This window comes from Brienomyrus brachyistius, chromosome 13 (genome assembly GCF_023856365.1).
Source record: "Brienomyrus brachyistius isolate T26 chromosome 13, BBRACH_0.4, whole genome shotgun sequence".
Lineage (NCBI taxonomy): Eukaryota > Metazoa > Chordata > Actinopteri > Osteoglossiformes > Mormyridae > Brienomyrus > Brienomyrus brachyistius.
The window spans coordinates 11,959,957-11,966,073 of NC_064545.1; positions in this window are offsets into that span (position 1 = coordinate 11,959,957).

Below are 6,117 nucleotides of genomic sequence, written 5' to 3' on the forward strand. Positions count from 1 at the left end.
ATCCCAATTAATCCAGGGGCACTGCACTCTGCACTGTGACCTCCAAACTTGCTCTCAACGGCATACACAGTAGAACCTCGGATTGCGAGCATAATTTGTTCCGGATACGTGCTCGTAATCCAAAGCACTCGTATATCAAAGTGAATTTTCCCAATAGAAATAATGGAAACTCAGATGATTTGTTCCACAACCCAAAAATATCCATATAAAAATAATTAATACAAAATATAAAGTAAAAATACATAAACAAATTAACCTGCACTTTACCTTTGAAAATAATCGTGGATGGTGTGAGGGAGACGAGAGAGAGAGAAGAAGACGGTTATTTTACGACGACTTTCACTATAACTAACGGAATCACTGCTATCTGTTGGCTCACCGGGATCTTTTTCTTTTTCTACGACTTTAACAAGGAACCTATCTAATGACAGCTGCTTTTGCCTCCTTTTTGATTTTGTGGAGATGTGGACATTGCGGTTGTTAAACAGATTCATCACTCACACTGCTATGCCCTTATTTGGGTGGTGATTTTCTACTAAATTTTGACTATACGAGTGTGACCAAGCATGGGAGACGATTACCCACAATCCCGCAGCGAGAGAGAGAGAGAAGAACCATCGGCTCACTTGTGATCACGTGACGTTCGGCAGACATAGCGTATACATAATATAGACGCTCCTCTACTTACGAACGAGATATGTTCTGGATGGCCATTCGTAACATTAAATATTTAGAAGTCGTTATTCATCATCATTTTAAGGGTGTACGCAAGTACAAAGAACTAGGATGCTGGGAGTACGCACGCTACGCTGCTGAGTGGTGGGAGTAGCGGCCAGAAGTCGTACTAGGCGGAATTGGCACACAGGGAAAAAAAAATATATATGTTGCGGACAGGAAACGGGAGGCCAATAAACACAATTTGGACTTACAGTCCTCTTTGTTCCTATATCTGAAAGTTCTTAAGTTAAAAGTTTGTAAGTAGAGGAGCGTCTGTACTCGTATTGCAAGACCTCACTCGTTTATCAAGTTAAAATTAATTTAAAAATTTTGACCGTCTTGCAAAACACTCGTAAACCAAGTTACTCCCAATCCGAGGTTTGAGGCTATATGTCCCATAGAGAGAAAGATGGGGAGGGCAAAAAGACAAATTATATTCTATTCTGTTCCATTGTATTCTATATGAATAATTGTTTATGGTACTGATTACTGTCTGTAATATGCTTGATAATTTATTGCACTGATTATCATCCATGCTATAAAATGTCATCTCTGGTGCTGATACTTCATAAAGAAACTTCAGGTGATCTGGGTGTCCTGCTGCCATCTTTAATCTTCAGAAATAACCTGTAAGAACATTTCATGCTGGATCCCATCCTGGAGTAAATGCTGCTCTACAGGCTGGGGTGACATTTCAGGCTGTGCCTTGGCTCTATTGAGCCCCAGCAGGTCAGGCAGGGGGCGCTGTTGCAACATGCTCTATGTTGTGAAACAGCCGTGCACTTCGAGCCGTTAAAAATGCATGAGCCGGCCTGATTGCTTGGGGATGTGTGCCAACCACCATTTCTACTTCCATCAAGCGCACAACAGTGGCTCAGGTACATTCTTATGGGTCTGTCCCCCCAGGAGAATATCCCCCTCATGACTTCATTGCTGCACACAAATTATCTTGACTAACGAGATTCCCTCGCTCACTAGCGTCAATTAGCCCCCCCCAGTCCTCCCCAGCCCTGCCTCACTGAGGGAGGTGTTCGAAATGGGGCTCCAGTCACTGCCATATGGACAGCCAGTCCCTCCTTTTCTGAGCGGTGACTCGCTCCCCTTGCATGGCCGGACCCCCTGGTCATCACTAAAGCATAGGTGGGAGCTACCCTCCCCACCTCCACTACGGCTATGGCCTTAATTACATAATGCGGCCTGTGAAGTGCATGACAGAGCGGGTGGGGGCAAGCTGGGAGCCACCGGCAGGCTTTACCACGTCGATCGATGCATGACGATCCTCTACGGCGCTCTGCCTAGCCAAGATGAAGAGACGATAAAGAGGGAATTGGCCCAGAAGTGGAGTAGGTGGGGGGGGGGGTACTTACAAAAGGGGTCTAAGTTTCTAGTGCGTCACTGAAAGTCCGGCTTGACGACTGCACGCCAAGGCTCCTTTCAAAATGAGCCTCCATTTACAGGGACTAGGTTAAGATGGTGGGGGGAAGGGGGGGGTCCACGTGCAGCCACTGCTGCTCCCCAGTGGGACAGGCGTGCCTCAGCAGGCCCCCTCCCCAAATCAGACATTCATATTCTTCCCATGATCCCTGTCACCTATTGGCACACAGACTATAGGCTTTATGAGATCAACAGCAAGGCTGTCCAGAACCACTAGGGGCTGGGGCCTGGACCGCTGCGGCATGCTCAAGGGACTCCCTCCCTGCCCCCAGCCCCCATCACCAGACCCTCCCACCTGCACTACATTAGACCCTGCCCTTGTTGGATGGGCATGTTGCCTCTCAGTTGTAGCACCTGCACTGTTCTGTACACTTTCTACTCATTTGTTCATTTTTCATATCTGGGGCTGTTGCGCTGGGAGGTATTTTTATAATACTCCAGGGCAACAAAACTGCCTGATCAGTAAAGTTCCTCTATCCTTATTTTACCTTAAACACCCCGCATGGCTTTCTGTGTTACACCAATAGTGTTGGGAAGTGGATCATTGCTACAATGTGAGTCATATCGCCACCCAACGTGACTGTAGGTGTAGGATTATGTGGACAGTGGAGGGAAAGATTGGGTCAGGCCAATATGGCAGTGAAGCTCAACCCGGTCTTCGGACACTTTCAGACGGCTCACGTTTTTGAAGAATGTGGACTGTATAGCAGGGAGCTGGGAGGGAGCAAAAATGTTATCTGGGGGACCCTGAGGACCAGGCTGAGAAGCACTGTGATACAGGGTGCAAAGATGGGGAATCTGGCAGACAGAATATGGCTGGAAATCTACACTGACCCATTCAGGGGCAGAAGCAGGTAAGACGTCCTTGCTGGTGTCAATTCAACCTTATGTCATCAAAAGGCAACCAAAGGCTTTCATTGCGTTGGCAACTTTCAGTTTTGTTCCACCGGCTACTGAGCCTACAGGCGAAAGCCCATGAACACACACAAAGAAGATCATCTTCATGCCCGCAGTCATGGTCACCTGACTGGAATGTAAATATTTGGGGGTGGTTTCGTGGTTATCATGTTAAAGTCATCCTCTGTCGCCAGATTTCATGCTGGCTGACTGATAGTATTTCCTTTTGTTTTGTTTTACTACAGCTAAAGTAAGGGCCCTTTTGTTAGCATTCAGTTAACTTGCGTGAAAATCCCAATTACCCATAGCCTCTTTCAGGCCCTCAGCCTGCACTCAAAAGTGAGGCTGTGAGGAACAGGAGGGACGGAACCTCTAGCCATGCCTTTCTACCCGTGAAGATGGTCTACAAAAGGACAGAATTGCCTAATGTTCCCCCGCACCCGGGAGGCCAGGGCCCCAACAAGCACACGGTCTTGAATTTGAGCACCCCTTGAGTTCTTTTTGCTGTTAATGAACTATCTCACACCTGAGCCTCTGATTAGTCTCTGGTTCTGCTTCACAGAGAAGGACGGCAGAACAAGCAGGAGAACACTGAAGAAAACTTCTATTAGACCTCTGTCTATATTAGAGATTATGCTGAAAGTGCACAGGCATAAATAGAGCTATTGGATCTTAGAGAGAGAATGCCCTGTGGATTAGAAATGGTGGAACTCCCCTTGGCTCGGCTGCAGTGCAATAATTAGAGATATATTTTCTAGCTGTCTGCCTGGACCTGACGGCACCTTCCACCCGACACAGCAGGGCGGAGGTGGAGGAGGGGGGAGGGTGGGGTTGAAGGTCTGATCATCTGTAGAGCTTATTTATTTAGCTGTTCTCCCTCTGAGTTGGTGCAGAGCCACTGACAATCTGAGCGTGGGGGCGGAGGCAGTTGTCGAGGCAACCGCTGACAGGAGACTAGTGATCACTTGACCCATTGTAACTCTGATCTCAATTTTGGTTGGGTAACAATGTCTACCTCCATTCATCACTGCCAGCTATAAAATGGCCGCCACTCCCATGTGCCCACATAAAAATCTCCTTCTGCAGGGGAGCCTTCTTGACAGTAATGGCCGGAAATATCTGTCATGACTCACGGCAGAGAGAGTGATAGCTGTTCACGGTGAGGGAGGCCCCAGTATTTCTGGGATGAGAAAAGTATTCAAGGAAATTGAAAAGGCCGCCTGGCCATGGATGCCATGCGGGGCAAACTGAAGAGGTCATGATGTCAATTATCCTGAAGAGGTGGATCAAGAAAACAAAAACCTACAGAAGACAAGGGAGGAAATGCATGGTGGATTCGGGGGCGTCTGTGTGGCCTTCATTTATTTCACATGAATTTTTAATTATGGATTTTTAATGATCTTTATACAGCATATGGACTCATGATTTGAATTATTCATGATTACTGTATTACTGGAACCTGAAAAGGTGTGTTTTATGTGCAAAGATGTCGATTCATAGTGAAAACCCTGCCATATGACCAGATCAAGGACTCAATAAACCCAGATCTGCAGAAGCATCCTGTCAGCGTGGCTACAATTCAATAAGTTTCATTCAAATTCTATAACATATTAAAGCAGCATGTCCTTTTCAATAATCAGTTAATGGAGAGAATGGTTGATTAAACTACCATTGATGCTTATCCATTCTTTGTAAGTGGCATGTTGCCCCCTTATTGCTTACTTGCACTTTTATTGAATGTTCCCTGACCCCTGACCCCAGTGGATGGCTTGGCCTGCTCTGAGCTGCTCTCTGAACTTCCAGAGTGAGAGCAGATAGAAGTGATGGCTTCTCCGGGAACTTGGCCGGCTTGTTTATCGCTCAGTTGTATCGGCAGGAATTCCTGACTAATGGAGTTTATTGATCTCCACCTGTCTCACCTCATTTGGTTCTAAAGACTGTTTGCCTGCCTTGAAATATGTCCTAATTTATGGCCCATCCCTGCTGTGTGAGAGAACAGCCAATCAGGGATTCACCTTTGAAACGGGAAAATGGATGTCTTTTTAGCAGGATGCCAAGAGAGACTAAGAGTGTCTGAGTGTGCATCCATCTTAGGTTCCCTGCGTCTTTCTTTTGTGCTACCAACAAGCCCTTAAAACCCTTTAAACTTTCTTCAAAACAGATGAAGATTATCCATATATTGCAAGGATTAACCTTAAGATGACTGAATCCTACTGTAGCCGTTATTAATATTAATTTCATTAAAGTACCCATTATTGAGAAGTACCTAATGCTGCTAGAATATTAGCAATAAATTCATCCTTGCAAAGGATATTTTAGAAATTTTACCTTAAAAATCAAAACAGCAACGGAGGCAGGAGTGTTCCTTAGTCAGCACCAAACATCGGGATGATGTATGAAGGCAGGGCTAAGTGCAGGAGAGCTATCGTCTCTAACAAGCTTGTAATGAGCACCCCTTGTGCCTCCTCAATGGTGCTCTGGGATGGTGCTGGGCCTGCTGGCGGTTTGTGCCCCCACCTGCTGGCATCCTCCGTGAGACGAGTGGCGCAGCCTGAGGGGACACGTGACTACTGTGGATATCGTACCTGCGAGGTGCATTTTTCTTGGCAGGAAGGTCTCTCAAATCCAACCAGGATGAAAATGTTACTTCTGAGCCTTCCAGACAGCCTTAAAATACTCCTGTACCAAGGCAGAGAGCAGACTGAGAGATCTGCACACACCCCACCCAACATGCTGCTTTCCTATGCACTGTGAAAAAATAAAACTGTGAACCAGCCTTGTGTGGTGGTTCCATCGTATCACTCAATTTTCTCAGAAGCTCCTGGTCTGCATTTCACATCAGGCTGAGGTGGATTCCAGCTGCTAGGAGGTACATTCCCTCCACTCCCGCTTCTTTGTGTTTGCTGCCGCTTAGCCCCAGTTTAATCACGACAGCCTGTCGCTGAATTGCTTTGCTGCCGTGAATCACCTGGGGATGAAGGCGCAGGGATGCGGTCGACACTCTCGGAAAATATTTTGTTCTTCCTGAGCGGGAAGATGATTCCGGACGAGAGTTTCTGCCACCCTAAG